The sequence below is a fragment of the Triticum dicoccoides genome, chromosome 2A, assembly GCF_002162155.2.
Source record: "Triticum dicoccoides isolate Atlit2015 ecotype Zavitan chromosome 2A, WEW_v2.0, whole genome shotgun sequence".
Taxonomy (NCBI): domain Eukaryota; kingdom Viridiplantae; phylum Streptophyta; class Magnoliopsida; order Poales; family Poaceae; genus Triticum; species Triticum dicoccoides.
This window is the reverse complement of record NC_041382.1, coordinates 464,143,049-464,163,992: the sequence shown is the minus strand read 5'-3', so window position 1 is coordinate 464,163,992 and position 20,944 is coordinate 464,143,049. Positions and strand designations below refer to the sequence as shown.

Sequence of the window (20,944 nt, the reverse complement as noted above, 5' to 3'; positions counted from 1 at the left end):
TCTTCACAAAAAGAACACCACAACCCCACGGAGAAGAACTAGGCCGGATGAGACCCATTTTCTCTTGAATATCGAGTTGCTTCTTCAGCTCCTTCAACTCTTCCGGTCCGATCTTGTAAGGACATTTGCACACAGGTTCCGTGCTAGGCTCAAGATCAATAACGAATTCAACTGGCCGGTGCGGAGGCATTCCTGGAAGCTCTTCTGGAAAGACGTCTTGATATTCGCAAACGAATGGAATTTGCGAGATAGCATCCAATTCACCCTTCTCATTGAGAGAAAACAGACGGATGGTATCATCACGAGCGGCAAAGACAATTACATCCTTAGACGAATGAGTCAATTGAATCTGCCTGGCAGCACAATCAAGATGCGCCTTGTGCTTAGAAACCCAATCCATTCCGAGAATAAGATCAATATCCGAGTTACCAAGAACCACCAGAGAAGAGAGAAACTTGTAGTCGCCTAACGTGATAGAGATATCGGGAGCAACCAAACTAGAAGTCAAAAGCTTGCCGGGAGAAACAACTTGCATGACTTTGGGCATGATCTCGGTATCAACATTGTGCTTCGATGCAAAAGGACATGACAAAAAGGAATGCGATGCACCAGTGTCAAAAAGAACTTTTGTAGGAGCATCGTTAACAGGAAGGTTACCCATGATAACATCTGACGAGTCCTCTGCCTGAGCTGCATTCATCAAGTTGACCTTGGTGTGCTTGGGGTTATGCTTGACCACAACTGTACTTGCCGATCTGACAGGAGGAGGAGGAGGAAGACGCCTCTTGTTGAAACACTTGTTGGCATAGTGACCCTTCTGTTGGCACTTGTTGCGCGTGACCTCTGAAAGCGGACGGTGATATGGAGCACTCGATCTTGGAGCTTGAGACGAAGTCTTGTTCTAAAAGCCAGGGTTGGGTGGGTGGGAAGATCCACTGCCACCTTTGCTCTTCTGCTGATACGGCTGACGGAACGGAGGAGGAGGAAGCCAATACTTCTGCTGCTTGGCCACTTGAGTAGAGGAAGAAGGAGTAGCATCTCTGACTCGCTTCTTGGAAGCATCACATCTCAATTGAGAAGCCTCTTGCTTCAATGCCATGTTGTAGAACTCATCGTACCTCAAGGGCTCAAAGAGAACAAGAGCTAGCTGAATTTCTTCTCTAAGACCACCTCTGAACTGGTATATTATGCTCTTCTCATCAGGGACGTCCTTCTTGGCAAAGTGGGCGAGCTTCTGAAACAACTTGTTGTAGTCATAGACAGACAAAGAGCCTTGCTTCAGGTTGCAGAATTCCTCATGCTTGCTTTCAACCACGCTCTGGGGAATATGATGAGCCCTGAAATCTCGACGGAAATCATCCCAAGTGATAATACGTCCTCCTCTGGAATCCTTGTACTGCTGGAACCATTCTGCAGCTTGATCTTTGAGTTGGAAGGAAGCGAACTTGACAAAGTCCTCAGGCCTGACGTTACTGCACTCGAAATGCTTGCACAGATCCACTAGCCAATCGTCAGCATCGGTTGCCTCAACACAATTGCTGAAAGTCTTTGGCCCATTAGCAAGGAACTGGTTGAGTGTAGCAAAGTGATTCTGATTGTTGCCATGGTTCCCTTGGTTGCCTTGATTGCGCTCTTGGAGAATTTGCATGATTAACTGTGTGTTTGCATTGGTTGCGGCCATCACAGCTTGCCATGCCTCTAGAGGAGGTGGAGGTGGAGGCGGATCAGGATTCGGAGTCGTGCGCGTTGGAGGAGCCATCCTGAAGAGGTTGACATCCATTAGCACATTGACAGACAAACATTGAAGCTGAATCCAACGGAATGAAAATTGCAACATATAGTCTTCACATCCGAACAAAATGAACGAATGCATTCCTCTTGAAATGGTCACATATCCATAAATTGAGAAGCCACTTAGAATTAAGGTAGAGAAATAAATCAACAAGGTACGGATCAAGAACGAATAATCGGTAAGAAATCCCAATCTCAAACCAATATCCGTGGAAGAAGAACTAGAGCTACAAGAATTCCCACCTATGAAACTCCCGAACCTTTCCGGTTATGCAATCAGGTGTTGGGGATACAGGGGAAGCATAATATCTCACCCAAACTAGCAAATCCTACATCCGGCTGTATCCATCCTTCAACACATAACCAAGAAACCTTCGGAAACCATCTACCTCAACCTTCGAAAAGCATCCGTTATACAAGTTATGGCGATACTCCCGAACTCCCGCCCCAGTACTGGGTGGCGTCGAGGTTATCTCACCAACAAACTGCATAAAAGAGATTTTCGATGTCGGTGTACTAAACTCAGGTATTCCAGAACTGCAACGATAAAATTATGATGACAACACCTCAGAGCTCAACTCCCCGGGACACTTCCACAAAACCCCTGACAGGAGGCACCAAGACAATGTTCTCATCATAAAACCATCGGAACGATTCCAAGATACCCGCGTGATCCTAAAATTTTTTTAGTGAAATTTGAGAAGAGAATAGTCAAAACTCTACGTCAGGATGCCTTACCAGAGCGATGAGGAGACTGGGAAGTAAAAAGAATTCCTAAACTCTCCGATATATAATTCCTAAATGACTCAAAACATTTTTCTAGACACAACTCGGCCGCTAATAAAGATCAAGCAATGGGGCTCCTAAGGTCGGAGAAGGCTCTGATTACCAACTTGTAACACCCTCAATGTGACTATATCTCCCACGTGTCGAGGCACGACTTAGAGGCATAATCGCATTGAAGGCATATGTCACAAGTTAGGCAATCTTCACAACATCCCAAGTAATATAAATCATAAAGGGGAGATAACATAGTTGGCTTACACTCGCCACGTCAATCAAGTACATAAATAACATTACATCATCCAAACACTTATGGCCCGACTACGGTGCCAAAATAAAAGATAACCCAACATGCGACACGGTCCCAATCACCCCCAACTGAGCACCACTACTGATCATCAGGAAAGGAAACATAGTAACATTGAGAGTCTTCGTCGAACTCCCACTTGAGCTCAAGCGTGTCACCTGGAGCGGAATCGTCAGGCCCTGCATCTGGTGTAATAGTAATCTGTGAGCCACAGGGATCAGCAATCTCGCACCCTCGCGATCAAGACTATTTAAGCTTATAGGTAAGGCAAGGTAAAATATGAGTGGAGCTGCAGCAAGCGACTAGCAAGTATGGTGGCTAACTTATTCGCAAAAGAGGGCGAGAAGAGGAGGAAAAGCGCGAGCGCGAAACTAGAGAACAACCTACGCAAACATTACTCCAACACCATGTTCGCTTCCCGGACTCCGCCGAGAAGAGGCCATCACGGTAACACACTCAGTTGATTCATTTTAATTAAGTTAAGGTTCAAGTTATCTACAACCGTACATTAACAAATTCCCATCTGCCCATCACCGCGGGCACGGCTTTCAAAAGTTCAAATCCTTGTAGGGGAGTCCCAACTTAGCCCATGACAAGCTCTCACGGTCAACGAAGGAATAGACCTCCTACCAAGATGTTCCGATCAGACTCGGTATCTCGGTTCTTCAAGACACTTCGACGGGTTAAAACAAGACCAGCAACACCGCCCGAATGTGCCGACAAATCCCGATAGGAGCTGCACATATCTCGTTCTTAGGGCACTCTCAGATGAGACATCCTACGAGTAAAACCAACCCTCAAGTTTCCCCGAGGTGGCCCCGCAGTCTACTCGGCCGGACCAACACTCAGAGGAGCATTGGCCCGGGGGGGGGGGGGTTAAATAACATGACCCTCGGGCTCCGGAAACCCAAGGGAAAAAGAGGCTAGGTGGCGAATGGTAAAACCAAGGTTGGGCATTGCTGGAAAAGCTTTAATCAAGGCGAACTATCAAGGGATTCCCTTTATAACCCAACAGCGTAAGGAACGCAAAATCCGGGAACATAACACCGATATAACGGAAACTAGGGCGGCAAGAGTGGAACAAAACACTAGGCGAGAGGCCGAGCCTTCCACCCTTTACCAAGTATATAGATGCATTAAGAAAACATGGCAATATAATGATATCCCAACAAGTAAATAAATGTTCCAACAAGGAACGGCCTTCAATCTTGACCTGCAACTAGCAACGCTATAAGAGGGGCTGAGCAAAGCGGTAACATAGCCAATCAACGGTTTGCTAGGACATGGTGGGTTAGTGGTTTGACATGGAAATTTGGGAGGCTTGAAAGCAAGTGGTAGGCATCGTAGCATTGCATAGCAAAAGAGCGAGCAAACTAGCATAGCAAAGATAGTAGTGATTTCGAGGGTATGATCATCTTCCCTACACAGTTGTCAAAGTTGACTGGATCGTCGAAAGCAAACTCAACGGGCTCCTAGTTAGCGAACTCGTCTCCCGGCTCTACCCAAACAAGCAACAAGGACATAATCAACCACGTGCAAGGACCAAACACTATGGTGCAAAGATGATATGCTATTCGGGATGCGATGCGGGATGCATATGCAAGATGTGACAGGGAATGCATGAACCTGGCCTCAACATGGAAATCCAAGTGCGCCACTGGAAAGATGAGATGAAATCGCTTGATAATGATATAAAGAACGACGGAATCGGAGTTACGGTTTGGAAATGGCAAGCGATTCAAATATGGCACCGGTCTGCGATTTACAGCAAGTAGCCATCTAAATGCGATGAGATGAACATACTACAGCACCCAAACATGACAACAAAATACATGGCAGGGATGCATTCAAGATGCTTAACAAAAGTCTAGCACTGAGCTACGGCCAATTCATCCATTAACAGGTTCAAACAAGCATGGCAAAAATGCATATGACAAACAGATGTCAGACTTAGTGAAATCAACACTTGTCTGGAATTTCAGATCAGATAGCACTCTTCGAAGCAACAAAACTACATGCTACAGGACCTGAACATGGCAAAGTAAAGCATGGCATGGAGCTACTCAAAGAGCTTAACAAAAGTCCCTTAGTGACCTTGAGCCAAAAGGGATCAGAAAATACGATTGAAAGCATGTGAACATAGCAAAAACATAATCAGTTTTCAGACTTAGTGAAAACTGGAGCATGCTGAAACATAACTCAAGTAGGCATGTTTACGAGCTCGATGCACTCACCACGGAGCAAGTCATTACAAGACAAGCATACATCCATCCATCAAGAAGGCACAAAATGCAAGCTATACATGGCAAGAACAATAACATAGCATGCACGGATCAACTACAACATCATCGGCAAAATTGCAAACAAGTTGACAATCTGCCTAGATTCACAAAGTAGCTAAAGTAGAGCTCGATTGACTCAAGCTAGGCTGCTCCATAATTGCAAACAAAGACATGGATGGATAGAGCACTACAAGATTAACAAAACATCCTTACTGATCATCCTCAAAAGAGGCACGGATCACTAGGAAACAACATGAACATATGGCCATATGAGATAAACTGTTCCAGGACTTAGTGGAAATGCTAAGTCCCTGAAAACAGAATTACTAAGTGCACCACTTTGCAAGCTTGCACCAGACACCACACACATCACAAAAATACATGGGTTGCACCTCTGGAAAGATGACAAAACCCTTAACAAAACATATGTAGAGCATCAGGGCATATCATGCACACATTAATCATGGCAAAAATGACAAAAACCTAAAAGGAGTAGCAGATCTGACAATTAACTCAAGTAACACTCTTCTAACAGCATTTCAGGCATCAAGATGAACTCAAATGAAAATGATGCAATCGAATGAAATGATGTACTCTCTGAGATGAACATTTTGATATGCTATATGCCCAAATCGGAAATACGGATGCAAAGTTACGGGGCTATGAACAGGAGCACTTGGATTAGGGTTCCAGGCAAAAAGTCAACCCGAGACTAATCCGGATCTGAGATCTGCATGCTTTACGAGGATCGCCGGGGTTCTTGCCGGAGTTTGTTGCCGGACTTGGCGAGGGGAGGCACGCCGGCCGGACTCGGCGAGAAGATGAGGAGGACGGCGGCGGCGGAGCATGGCACGGCGGAAGCGGCGGCGCGCGGCGGCGCGGCGGCCGGCGAGGCGGCGCGACGATGGTGCGGCGGCGGAGCGGCGGAGGCGGCGGTGCGCGCCGGCCGGGCGGGGCCGGGCGGCGCCTCGGGCGCGAGGAGGCGGGGCGAGGGAGCGGGCTCCGGGGGCCCGAAGCGGGCTCCGGCGGGCCGCGCGGCGCGGGGGCGAGGGGCTGCCACTTGGCGCCCGGTGGCTGGCTGCGGCGACTTTGTCAGATACCGGCGGACACGTCCGGCGCGCGGATGACGAAAGGTCTATGGTTAGGGTAGGAGAAGACCCGGAATTTCGTGGAGGGATCTATTTATAGGCATAGAGGGAGCTAGGAGAGTCCAAATGAGGTGCGGTTTTCGGCCACGCGATCATGATCGAACAATCTAGATGATGGAGCAGGCTGAGGTGGGTTTTGGGCCAAATTGGAGGGATGTTGGGCTGCAACACACACGAGGCCTTTACGGTCCCTCGGCTAACCGTTGGAGTATCAAACGAAGTCCAAATGATACGAAACTTGACAGGCGGTCTACCGGTAGTAAACCAAGGCCGCTTGGCAAGTCTCGGTCCAATCCGGAAATGTTTAATCCCCACACACGAAAGAAAGCTAGAAATGACCACTGGAGGAGAACGAAGCGTCGGAATGCAAAACGGACAACGGGGAAAATGTTCGAATGCATGAGATGAACACGTATGCAAATGCAATGCACATGATGAAATGATATGAGATGCATGACAACGATAAAAACACACGGAGACAAAGACCCGAACCCGAGAAAATAAATTAACTTAACGCCGAAACGGCAAGAGTTGGAGTACAAATTGGGAAAGTTACATCCGGGGTGTTACAATGATCCAACAGAGTAGCGTAAGTATTTCCCTCAGTTTTTGAGAACCAAGGTATCAATCCAGTAGGAGGCCACGCTCAAGTCCCTCGTACCTGCACAAAATGATAGCTACTCGCAACCAACGCGATTAGGGGTTGTCAATCCCTTCACGGTCACTTACGAGAGTGAGATCTGATAGATATAATATTTTTGGTATTTTTGGTATAAAGATGCAAAGTAAAAAGTAAAAGGCAAGGTAAAAAGCAAAGCAAGATTAAAGTGATGGAGATCGATATGATGAGAATAGACCCAGGGGCCATAGGATTCACTAGTGGCTTCTCTCAAGAGCATAAGTATTCTACGGTGGGTGAACAAATTACTGTTGAGCAATTGACAGAATTCAGCATAGTTATGAGAATATCTAGGCATGATCATGTATATAGGCATCACGTCCGTGACAAGTAGACCGAAATGATTCTACATGTACTACTATTACTCCACTCATCGACCGCTATCCAGCATGCATCTAGAGTATTAAGTTAAAAACAGAGTAACGCCTTAAGCAAGATGACATGATGTAGAGAGATAAATTCATGCATTATGAAATAAACCCCATCTTGTTATCCTCGATGTCAACGATACAATACATGCCTGGCTGCCCCTTCTGTCACTAGGAAAGGACACCGCAAGATCGAACCCAAAGCTAAGCACTTCTCCCATCGCAAGAACTACCAATCTAGTTGGCCAAACCAAACGGATAATTCGAAGAGACTTGCAAAGATAACCAATCATACATAAAAGAATTCAGAGAAGATTCAAATATTATTCATAGATAGACTTGATCATAAACCCACAATTCATCGGTCTCAACAAACACACCGCAAAAAGAAGCTTACATCCAATAGATCTCCACAAGAGAGGGGGAGAACTTTGTATTGAGATCCAAAAAGAGAGAAGAAGCCATCTAGCTACTAACTATGGACCCAAAGGTCTGTGGTAAACTACTCACACTTCATCGGAGAGGCTATGATGATGTAGAAGCCCTTCGTGATGACGGCCCTCTCTGGCGGAGCTCTGGAACAGGCCCCAAGATGGGATCTCATGGATACAGAAAGTTGCGGCGGTGGAATTAGGTTTTTGGCTCCTGTTCTGATTGTTTGGGGGTACGTAGGTATATATAGGAGGAAGGAGTACGTCGGTGGAGCTCCGAGGGGCCCACGAGGCAGGGGGGCGCCCCCCACCCTTGTGAACGCCTCTCTTATGCCTTGGCGTAGGGTCCAAGTCTCCTAGATCACGTTTGGTGAGAAAATCGCGTTCCCGAAGGTTTCATTCCGATTGGACTCCGTTTGATATTCGTTTCTTCGAAACACTGAAATAGGCAAAAAACAGCAATTCTGGGCTGGGCCTCCGGTTAATAGGTTAGTCCCAAAATAATATAAAAGTGGAAAATAAAGCCCAATATAGTCCAAAACAGTAGATAATATAGCATGGAGCTATCAAAAATTATAGATACGTTGGAGACGTATCAGGCATCCCCAAGCTTAATTCCTGCTCGTCCTCGAGTAGGTAATGATAAAAAGAGAATTTTTGATGCGGAGTGCTACTTGGCATAATTTCAATGAAAATCTTCTTAATTGTGATATGAATATTCAGATTCGAAAGATTCAAGACAAAAGTTTATATTGACATAAAAATAATAATACTTCAAGCATACTAACAAAGCAATTATGTCTTCTCAAAATAACATGGCCAAAGAAACTTATCCCTACAAAATCATATAGTCTGGTTGTGCTCTATCTTCACCACACAAAGTATTTAAATCATGCACAACCCCAATGACAACCCAAGCAATTGTTTCATACTCTAACTTTTTCAAAACTTTTTCGATCTTCACGCTATACATGAACGTGAGCCATGGATATAGCACTATAGGTGGAATAGAATGGTGGTTGTGGAGAAGACAAAAAGGGAGAAGATAGTCTCACCTCAACTAGGCGTATCCAAGGGCTATGGAGATGCCCATCAATAGATATCAATGTGAGTGAGTAGGGATTGCCATGCAACAGATGCACTAGAGCTATAAGTATATTAAAGCTCAAAAAGAAACTAAGTGGGTGTACATCCAACTTGCTTGCTCATGAAGACCTAGGGAAATTTGAGGAAGCCCATCATTGGAATATACAAGCCAAGTTCTATAATGTAAAATTCCCACTAGTATATGAAAGTGATAACATGAGAGACTCTCTACTATGAAGATCATGGTGCTACTTTGAAGCACAAGTGTGGTAAAAGGATAGTAACATTGTCCCTTCTCTCTTTTTCTCTCATTTTTTATTTGGGCCTTTTCTCTTTTTTTATGGCCTCGTTTTATTTGGGCTTCTTCGGCCTCTTTTTTTCATCCGGAGGCTCATCCCGACTTATGGGGGAATCATAGTCTCCATCATCCTTTCCTCACTAGGACAATGCTCTAATAAAGATGATCATCACACTTTTATTTTTCTTACAACTCAACAATTACAACTCGATACTTAGAACAAAATATGACTCTATATGAATGCCTCCAGCGGTGTACCGGGATATGCAATATGACAATGATGGAGTGTGTCATAATAAACGGAACGGTCGAAAGTTGCATGGCAATATATCTCGGAGTGGCTATGGAAATGCCATAATAGTTAGGTATGGTGGCTGTTTTGAGGAAGGTATATGGTGGGTGTATGATACCGGCGAAAGGTGCGCGGTATTAGGGAGGCTAGCAAAGGTTTAAGGGTGAGAGTGCGTATAATCCATGGACTCAACGTTAGTCATAAAGAACTCATATACTTATTGCAAAAATCTAGAATTTATCAAAGCAAATTATTACGTGCATTCTCCTCGGGGGATATATTAGTAGGAAAAGACCATCGCTCATCCCCGACAGCCACTCATAAGGAAGACAATCAATAAATAAATCATGCTCCGACTTCATCACATAACGGTTCGCCATACGTGCATGCTACGGGAATCACAAACTTTAACACAAGTATTCTTTAAATCCACAACTACTCAACTAGCATGACTTTAATATTATCACCTCCATATATCAGAACAATTATCATGCTTCAATCTTTTCTTAGTATTCAACACACTCAAAAGAAAATTTCACAAATCTTGAATACCAAGCATATTATTATTAAGAAAATTACCATGCTATTAAGAGACTATAAAAATAATTTAAGTGAAGCATGAGAGATCAATAGTTTCTTTAAAACAAATCCACCACCGTGCTCTAAAAGATCTAAGTGAAGCACATAGAGCAAAACTACATAGCTCAAAAGATATAAGTGAAGCACATAGAGTATTCTATCAAATTTTAATTCATGTATGGCTCTCTCAAAAGGTGTGTACAGCAAGGATGATTGTGGCATACTAAGACACAAAGACACAAATAATACAAGACGCTCCAAGCAAAACACATATCATGTTGGTGAATAAAAATATAGCTCCAAGTAAATTAGCGATGGAAGTGGACGAAAGAGGGGATGCCTTCCGGGGCATCCCCAAGCTTTGACTTTTTGGTGTCCTTGGATTATCTTGGGGGTGCCATGGGCATCCCCAAGATTAGGCTCTTGCCACTCCTTGTTCCATAATCCATCAAAAGAATTCACCCAAAACTTGAAAACTTCACAACACAAAACTTAAAGTAGAAAACTCGTGAGCTCCGTTAGCGAAAGAAAACAAAAGACCACTTCAAGGTACTGTAATGAACTCATTCTTTATTTATATTGGTGTTAAAACTACTGTATTCCAACTTCTCTATGGATTATAAACTATTTTACTAACCATAGATTCATCAAAATAAGCAAACAACACATGAAAAAACAGAATCTGTCAAAAACAGAACAGTCTGTAGTAATCTGTAGCTAGCGCAAGATCTGGAACCCCAAAAATTATAAAATAAATTGCTGGACGTGAGGAATTTATCTATTAATCATCTTCAAAAAGAATTAACTAAATATCACTCTTAAAATAAAAATTACAGCAGTTCTAGTGAGCGCTAAAGTTTCTGTTTTTTACAGCAAGTTCAACAAGACTTTCCCCAAGTCTTCCCAACGGTTCTACTTGGCACAAACACTAATTAAACAAAAAAACACAACCAAAACAGAGGCTAAATAATTTATTTATTACTAAGCAGGATCAAAAATCAAGGAATAAAAATAAAATTGGGTTGCCTCCCAACAAGCGCTATCGTTTAACGCCCCTAGCTAGGCATAAAAGTGAGGATAGATCCAGGTATTGCCATCTTTGGTAGGCAATCCATAAGTGGCTCTCATGATAGTTTCATATGGAAATTTTCTTTTCTTTCTTGGAAAGTGTTCCATTCCCTTTTTAATGGAAATTTAAATCTAATATTCCCTTCCTTCATATCGATAATCGCACCAACCGTTCTAAGGAAAGGTCTACCAAGAATAATAGGGCAAGAAGGATTGCAATCTATATCAAGAACAATGAAATCTACGGGCACATAATTCCTATTTGCAACAATAAGAACATCATTAATCCTTCCCATAGGTTTCTCAATAGTAGAATCCACAAGATGCAAGTTTAGAGAGCAATCATCAAAATTACGGAAATCTAGCAAACCACATAAAGTCTTGGGAATAGTGGAGACACTAGCACCCAAATCACACAAAGCATAAAACTCATGATCTTTAGTTTTAATGTTACTAGTTGGTTCCCACTCATCATAGAGTTTTCTAGGGATAGAAACTTTCAACTCAAGTTTTTCTTCATAAGATTGCATCAAGGCATCAACAATATGTTCGATGAAGGCTTTCTTTTGACTATAAGCATGTGGAGAATTTAGCACGGATTGCAACAAGGAAATACAATCAATTAAAGAGTAACTTTCATAATTAAATTCCATGAAATCCAATATAGTGGGTTTAGCAACATCTAGATTTTTATTTCTTTCAATCCCACTTTCATCAATTTCATCATAAAGATCTAAATACTCCGAATTTTTAGAACGCCTTCTAGGTAAAGGAAGATCATATTCAGTTTCATCAAGATTCATATTGCAAAACAAAGATTTAATAGGAGACACATCAATAACTTTTAGATCTTCATCTTGATTTTCATAGGAATTCGGTTTAGCGGCCATCTTATTGACTAAGGTGGCTTGCATATCCGAAATTTCAGCAGTCATCTTTTCTAGACGAGCAATTTGGGATCTTCTACCATCAAATTCTTTAGACATATCATCAAGCTCTTTATTCATATAACTCATAAAACATTTTTGTTCCTTAAGATCGTTTCTAAAGAAATTATTATGCTCAAATTGCAAAACCATAAACTTCCTAACGTTGGTTTCGGTCTCCTCTAACCTTTTAAGGTGAAGATCACCAAATCTCGGTTGAGCCATCGCGACAAACAAGCAATCTAACACACGAGCAAACAAAAAGGAAAGCGGAAAGGAGAGGGAGGATAGAGAGAGAGAGGGCGAATAAAACGGCAAGGGTGAAGTGGGGGAGAGCAAAACGAGAGGCAAATTGCAAATAATGTAATGCGAGAGATAGGGATTGTGATGGGTACTTGGTATGTTGACTTTTTGCATACACTCCCTGGCAATGGTGCCAGAAATCCTTCTTGCTACCTCTTGAGCTTGCGTTGGTTTTCCCCGAAGAGGAAGGGATGATGCAGCAGAGTAGCGTAAGTATTTCCCTCAGTTTTTGACAACCAAGGTATCAATCCAGTAGGAGGCCACGCTCAAGTCCCTCGTACCTGCACAAAATGATAGCTACTCACAACCAACGCGATTAGGGGTTGTCAATCCCTTCACAGTCACTTACGAGAGGATATCTGATAGATATAATATTTTTCGTATTTTTGGTATAAAGATGCAAAGTAAAAAGTAAAAGGCAAGGTAAAAAGCAAAGCAAGATTAAAGTGATGGAGATTGATATGATGAGAATAGACCCGGGGGCCATAGGTTTCACTAGTGGCTTCTCTCAAGAGCATAAGTATTCTACGATGGGTGAACAAATTACTGTTGGGCAATTGACAGAATTGAGCATAGTTATGAGAATATCTAGGCATGATCATGTATATAGGCATCACGTCCGTGACAAGTAGACCAAAACGATTCTGCATCTACTACTATTACTCCACTCATCGACCGCTATCCAGCATGCGTCTAGAGTATTAAGTTAAAAACAGAGTAACGCCTTAAGCAAGATGACTTGATGTAGAGAGATAAATTCATGCAATATGAAATAAACCCCATCTTGTTATCCTCGATGGCAATGATACAATACGTGCCTTGCTGCCCCTTCTGTCACTAGGAAAGGACACCGCAAGATCGAACCCAAAGCTAAGCACTTCTCCCATGGCAAGAACTACCAATCTAGTTGGCCAAACCAAACGGATAATTCGAAGAGACTTGCAAAGATAACCAATCATACATAAAAGAATTCAGAGAAGATTCAAATATTAATCATAGATAGACTTGATCATAAACCCACAATTCATCGGTCTCAACAAACACGCCGCAAAAAGATGATTACATCGAATAGATCTCCACAAGAGAGGGGGAGAACTTTGTATTGAGATCCAAAAAGAGAGAAGAAGCCATCTAGCTAATAACTATGGACCCGAAGGTCTGAGGTAAACTAGTCACACTTCATCGGAGAGGCTATGATGATGTAGAAGCCCTCCGTGATGATGGCCCTCTCCGGCGGAGCTCCGGGACAGGCCCCAAGATGGGATCTCGTGGATACAGAAAGTTGCGGCGGTGGAATTAGGTTTTTGGCTCCTGTTCTAATTGTTTGGGGGTACGTAGGTATATATAGGAGGAAGGAGTACATCGGTGGAGCTCCGAGGGGCCCACGAGGCAAGGGGCACGCCCTAGGGGGGGGTGCCCCCACCCTCATGACCGCCTCTCTGATGCCTTGGCGTAGGGTCCAAGTCTCCTGGATCACGTTCGGTGAGAAAATCACGTTCCCGAAGGTTTCATTCTGTTTGGACTCTGTTTGATATTCCGTTTCTTTGAAACATTGAAATAGGCAAAAAAACAACAATTCTGGGCTGGGCCTCCAATTAATAGGTTAGTCCCAAAAATAATATAAAAGTGGAAAATAAAGCCCAATATGGTCCAAAACAGTAGATAATATAGCATGGAGCAATCAAAAATTATAGATACGTTGGAGACGTATCAAGGTATAGCAGTAGATCCCACCAAGGTTTAGTTAGTCACTGAATGGTTGGCACCCACTTCAGTTAGCGAGATCCGCAGTTTTCTTGGACTCGCAGGATACTATCGGAGATTCATTGAGAATTTTTCCAAGATTGAGAAGCCAATGACGGAATTATTGAAGAAGGATACCAAGTTTAAATGGACGGAAGATTGCGAGGCAAGTTTCCAGGAGTTGAAGAAACGTTTGACTACAGCCCCAGTGCTGACACTGCCAGATATACATAAGGATTTTCAAGTGTATTGCGACGCCTCTCGCTTAGGACTTGGAAGCGTGCTTATGCAGGATGGAACAGTTGTTTCGTATGCCTCACGACAACTAAAACCACACGAATTGAATTATGCCACGCATGATTTGGAGTTAGCATCCATAGTGCATGCATTAAAGACCTGGAGGCGTTACCTTATTGGAAACCATTGTGATGTGTACACGGATCATAAGAGTTTGAAGTACATTTTCACCCAGAAGGAGCTGAACCTTAGGCAGAGGAGATGGTTGGAGCTTATAAAGGACTATGATATGAAGCTTCACTATCATCCAGGAAAGGCCAATGTCGTAGCAGATGCTTTGAGCCGGAAGAGTTATGCTAATACCCTAGAAAGCACGGGATTGCCGAAGGAGCTAGCAGAGGATCTCCGGGAACTTTGTTTGGAGATTTTTCCTAGAGGTTTTGTTGCAACAATGGAGGTTCAGTCTACATTGTTGGGAAAGATTTGAGAAGCTCAGAAGGATGACAAAGAGATTGCGGAGACAAAAGAGAAAATGAGCGAAGGAAAGGCCAAAGGTTTTCGTGAGGATGAGCACGACACCTTATGGTTTGAGGACCGTGTTTATGTGCCCAATAACACAGAGATCCGGAAGTTAATACTTCAGGAGGCTCATGACTCACCATACTCGATACACCCCGGAAACACTAAGATGTATTTGAGTTTGAAGGAACGTTTCTGGTAGGCAGGGATTAAGAAGGACATCGCCGAGTATGTAGCCGTATGTGATGTATGTCAGAGAGTGAAGGCAGAGCATCAAAAGCCAGCAGGATTGCTACAGCCTATGCCGATACCCGAATGGAAGTGGGATAAACTTGGCATGGATTTTATCACCGGACTGCCCAGGACCAAATCAGGTTATGATTCTACATGGGTAGTAGTTGACCGCTTGACGAAAGTAGCACACTTTATCCCAGTGAAAACAACTTATACCAGTGCAAAGTTGGCCAAGATATATATGACCAGGATCGTATGTCTGCATGGAGTTCCGAGGACCATCGTATCGGATAGGGGGACACAGTTTACCTCAAAGTTTTGGCATCGGCTGCACCAGACTTTGGGAACGAGATTGGAGTTCAGTATAGTATTTCACCCGCAAACGGATGGACAGACCGAGAGAGTCAACCAGATTCTGGAGGATATGTTGAGAGCCTGTGTGCTAGATTATGGATCTAGTTGGGATGATAATTTGCCTTACGCAGAGTTCTCATACAACAATAGTTACCAAGCTAGTCTGAAGATGGCACCGTTTGAAGCCCTGTATGGACGAAGGTGCAGAACACCGTTGATGTGGGATGAAGTTGGAGACCGACAGTTGTTTGGACCAGACTTGATCAAAGAGTCTGAGGAGAAGGTCGAACTGATTCGAGATAGACTGAAGATAGCTCAGTCCAGACTGAAGAGTTATGCAGATTCAAAACGCAAGGAGGTAACCTATGAAATTGGAGATAGAGCATATCTGCGAGTATCACCTTTGCGAGGAGTGAAACGTTTTGGAGTTAAGGGAAAGTTAGCCCCGAGATTTGTAGGACTATCGTGTTTTGGAACGGATGGGAGAAGTTTCCTACAAGTTGGAGTTACCCGAAGGACTATTAGGAGTTCACGATGTGTTTCACGTTTCCCAGTTGAAGAAGTGCCATACTGAGATGGCCGATATACCGCTAAGAGATACCGTACCCTTGGAGGCGATTCAGTTGGACAATGATCTGACTTATGAGGAAAAGCCAGTCAAGACTTTGGAGTTTGCCAGTCGAGTCACCCGCAGCAAGGTTCAGTGGAGCCACCATACCGAGGACGAAGCCACATGGGAACGAGAGGATGATCTTCGCAAAGACCACTCACACCTATTTTCTAGCCAACCCGAATCTCGAGGGCGAGATTCATCTTAAGGGGGGTAGGTTTGTAACATCCTAAATTTTCAATTTGGAATGTTATACATAGATCATTCTTGCATATCATATTTTTATTGCATTTTGTCCCGCGATCCTTGAAATCCTAAGCAAGGACCCTCGGAGAGAGTTGGGGATTTCCCCAGTTTTCAAATTTGATTTTTATCAAATTTTGAAACGAGGATTTTGGTTTTAATCATTTTTCTCTCCGAGAACATTTCATATTAAATATATGAGAGGGGATAATATGAATTCTCCAAAATAAATGAAATATGGGAGGAAAAGTATTAAAATCAAATCTTTGTTTTATTTGGGTGTTATTGCAATTTTGTTTGCATTAGAAAAAAATTGCACGTTTTCAAAATTGCATTTTAGGGACAAGAAAATGTTCATCTCGTTCTAAATATTTTGTTTAGACGGTGAAAATTTGTTTTGGCATTTTTAGAATTTTATTTTATTTTCTAGGATTTTTCTTAGTTCCAGTGGAATTATTTAAAAAAATGCGCAGGGGCTAACTGGGCCGAAGCCCAGCCGCCGGCCCACCTCCCCCGCGACGCCGTCTCCCTCAGGAGACCGATGCCGCCACGCCGCCCCGGACCGGAGTCCGGCTAGGACTCCGCCCCGTCGCCCCTTTGCCCCCTCCCCAAGGCACCCCCTCCCCTTTATATACCCCACCCGGCCCAAGCCGCGCCGCCGCCGCTGCCGCGCCCCGCCGCCGCTGTCGTGCCGCGCCGCGCCACCGCCGTCGCCGCCACGTCTTGACGGACCGACGAGGTAGCCGCCGGTTTTTCTTTAAACAAAACTGATCCGGTTTTTTTTAAGAAAACCCTAGTTCGTTTTTTTCGGTTCGCCAGTTTTTCCCGGTTTTTCTTTTTAGCAGACGTTCGTCCGTACGTTCGATTTAACAAACGGTTTTTGCTCATTGGTTATAGATAACGAACGCTCGTTAGTTAGCATGTTCGTCAGTTTTCTTTAATCAGATTTTTTCCGCGATTATTTCTAATCGTGATTTCTGATCCGATTTTCATTCTAGTTTATCTCTTCGCTCATTTATCGGAATCAGACAATTCAAGCGCCTAGATCTTTGTCTCGGGATCCTCTTTCCATTTAACCAACTTGAACAAGCTTTTGCTACTCTAAAATTTGACCTAGGTCTAGATTAGTAAACGGATCTTGTTTTGTTCGCCGTTTGAGGTTCGTTGCTCCGTTTGATTTGATTCTTTTTGCAAACCGGAGTTCTTAAGTTGAACTTTCTGGTTAGATCTTCTTATTTGAGATTTACCCGTGTTTCTTTGCTTGATTGCTTATGTATGCTATTGTTTGTTTGCGACAGAATTCCCGGAGTGCGAAGCGTGTTATTTGGAGTCTCTAGGTTTCGCGGATCGTCAGCAAGGCAAGTAACACTTTGATCATACCCCTTTATCACCCAGTTTTATGCATTAGTTCCAATCCTCAAACATTGCATGGTTAGGATGTCATTAACATGTGGGTTGGGAAGTAGTTGATGAGGTAGAACATATTGCCCTGTTACATTCAAACCCTTGGGAGTTACTTATACGCATTGCTTATATTGCTATGCTATGCTCGTAGACGTTGTTTGGGTGAGTGAAATCCGTAACAGATATGAGATTGTTAATTAATGGTTCAACTTAAGGTGGCAACTTAAATACACATCTGGGTGGATTGAGGCACCTGGAGTACCCAGTGTTGCCTGTATTTTTCGAAATCCCGAAGTACCCGTGTGATATTAGGTTTGGCTGCCAGGTCTGTTTGGTATTAGGCCCATACCATCAGCGCCCCTTCATCAGTTAGATAGAAGTAGCAACAGAGGTTGCGAAGATGGTGGCTTCGGTCTTACTGTTGTACGACTTTGTAAGGTCTTGTGTTAATAATTAATAAATTGGTCGTATGCATCATCCAGATGCACAGGCCGGGGGTATTCCACCTTTTCTAAAAAAACATTTCCCTTTCCACATTCAAATGGTGTATGGCTCCAAATCAACAAACTCAATATTCATTAAGAAGTGGCCCAATCCCCTGACCCCCCGAGTCACTCCCTAGGCGACTCCGGGGGCGCAACCCTGCCGCCACCTAGAACTCCCCCACCAGTGCTCCCCCTTCACCGATGCCGTCGGCATCTGCGCCGCGGTGGCAGCGGGCCCCCGCTACCAAACGGAGCCTGGGGAGGATCCTTCTCGTGGTGCCGCTAGCGACTGCTGGTCTTGGCTGGGGACGGAGATGGCGGCTCGCCAGTGCGGGCATGACGGGGTGGCGGCCCCGGGACGCGGAGGAGCGGGGTTGAGGCGGCTTGCGGTTCCCGGTGTCAGGGCTACGGGATGGTCCCGTTTCTGGGGTCGAACCGACCCAGATCTGGTGGGGCGGCGGCTTCCAAGGTGGGCCTCCGCGTGTGGCGGGCTGGCTGGGGCGTGGCTGCTCCGGCTGGCATCCGCGAGTTCGTGGTGGTGGCGGTGTACCATGGATCAAGGGCGGAGACGCGGCGGGGTCACTCGAGGTGGTGTGCTGGTAGCGATGAGTTTGTCCGGATCTGGCAGGACTAGTGGCAGAGGCTACTGTGATGTGAAATGTGTCTCTTCCAGATGCGGTGGGTGATCTGCTCTTGCGGCTCCGGTGGGTGCTGGGTTCTCTGATCTGGGTTGGGAGAAATCCCTGCTTCGAGACGAGGCTCACAACGACGACGACCGTGGGTGCCATTCCATTACTGGAGGCATTGTGTTGGACCCGATCGGACTCCCTTCCTCGAGCTCGGGGGAAACTCTTGTCTTGGTCTGGCCTTCGGACCAGACGGTGGCAGCGGCGACAAGGCGTCGTTACCTTCCTGAAGGTGTCGTCTTGTTGCTCGAGGAGTCTCGTTGGTGTGGCTTGAGTCAGCCGGCTGCCACTCTGGGCGTGGGCCTCCTAGGAGCAATGTACGCCATCTCCGGTGCTCTCACGATGGTACCTTCCCTAGGTTCGCTCAGGCCCTGCCGTTCAGTTGCCGACTTCCTCTTGGCACAAATGGGTGGCGGTACGTTGCTATGTGTTGGCCTTGTGGTTTGGTCTTGTTGTAGTAGTCTCGACGTTGGTTGTGACATGGCTGGGTTGCTCTATGGCTTGCCTTGTTGCCATTGGCATGAGGTTGGACTAGGGATGTGTGTGGTGGATGTGGAGGCTAGTTTTCGTGATTAGCGTTGTAATGGCTGAAAGGCCCTGTATCCGGCTTCTTTGCCGCTTCTGGTTTAATGCGATGATACACATGCTTGTGCGTATTCGAGAAAAAAATATTCATTAAGAAGTTTTATGCTCTATTTGAAGCTACAGACCTCTTGAAACAAAACCCTCGCAAAAAAATCTCCTGGAACAAACGAAGTTGGCATGAAACTGTATGGCTCCAGTCAAAGCTACCAAAAGCATGCGCTCTGAAGTTCACCAAGACATAAACAAGACAGCTAGCACAAAAGCTCACCTTAAGGGCCGCAGCACCGCCACCGTAGCCGCTATACTGCACGGCGTGCTGGACGGCTTCATCCCGGAGGTGGCCATAATCCTATGACAAATGTGAGTCGTATGCCTTTGGATGGAGCTAGCGAAGAATAAATCAAGCTAGCTCAAAGCATATTGTTGAACATATAGTTTGTGCATGTATATTGTATAGCCCAGCCCACCTTCTAGTCATTGTATAGTTAAGATTGTGGCACATCTTGTATCCATATATACGTGCGCTATGCACCGACCAATACATTGTGAAGGATTGTCAAAACACTCGTTTCCAACATGGTATCATACCTGCGATCCTAACCCTAACCCTTCCCGCCGCCGCCGCCGCAACCCGCCACTGCCGCAACCACGCGTCGCCGCCCACACTTCCGCCCGCGTCCCGCCGCGCCGCCCCTTGCCGCGCCGCCTCCCCACGTGCCGCCGCAACCTCGTTCCCCTCTCGGACTCATGGCCTCCCCCGGTTCCTTCGGCACCACCCGTAGCCGCCGCACCAACCTGTTCGAAGGTCCCAACCCCATCGTCATCCACGATCTCAACATCCTCGCTCGGATTCCCGTCGTCCTCGATCACCTCTCCTCCACCTACTATGCCTAGAAGACATACTTCTTCCTTGTGTTCCGTGAGTACAATCTCCAGGATCACATCGATGGCTCCGTGGATTTCCGCTTCATGGAGGACGATGAGGAGTGGACGTCCATCGACGCCACTCTCATCCGTTGGTTCTACACCACCATCTCAAAGAACCTCTTCCACACGGTAGTCTCCATCGAAGATGACGCTCACGCCGTTTGGACCAAGCTCAATGGCCTCTTCACCGACAATGCGCTCCAATGCAAGGTTTTCTTGCACAGTGAGTTTTTTGGGTGCCGGCAGCTTGACTCGTCTGTCGACGACTATTGCATGCGCCTCAAGAAGCTTATTGACGAGCTCCGTGACCACGGTGAGAAGGTCTCCGACGAGCTTCTTCTCAGCATCCTCATCGCCGGCCTGAACGACGACTTCGGGAACGCCGCCTGCAACATCCCTCTCATCACCAACCCGACCTTCCCCAAGATCGTCGCGTACCTGTAGCTGGAGGAGAGGAGGATGCGGATGTCGCGCACCCAGGCCACCCACACGGCCCTTACCGCCGCTACCCGCGGTGGTGTGCCGCCCACCGCCCCGGCTCCCCCGCCGTGGCCCGCCCCGGGCCCCTTCCAGGCG

General features: G+C 45.4%; 1 pseudogene; it reads right to left on the bottom strand.

Moving 5' to 3' along the window:
• The window catches only part of LOC119359464, a 36,954-nt pseudogene extending 17,168 nt beyond the window's left edge, over positions 1-19,786 (bottom strand).
• Positions 19,787-20,944: the final 1,158 nt, after the last annotated feature.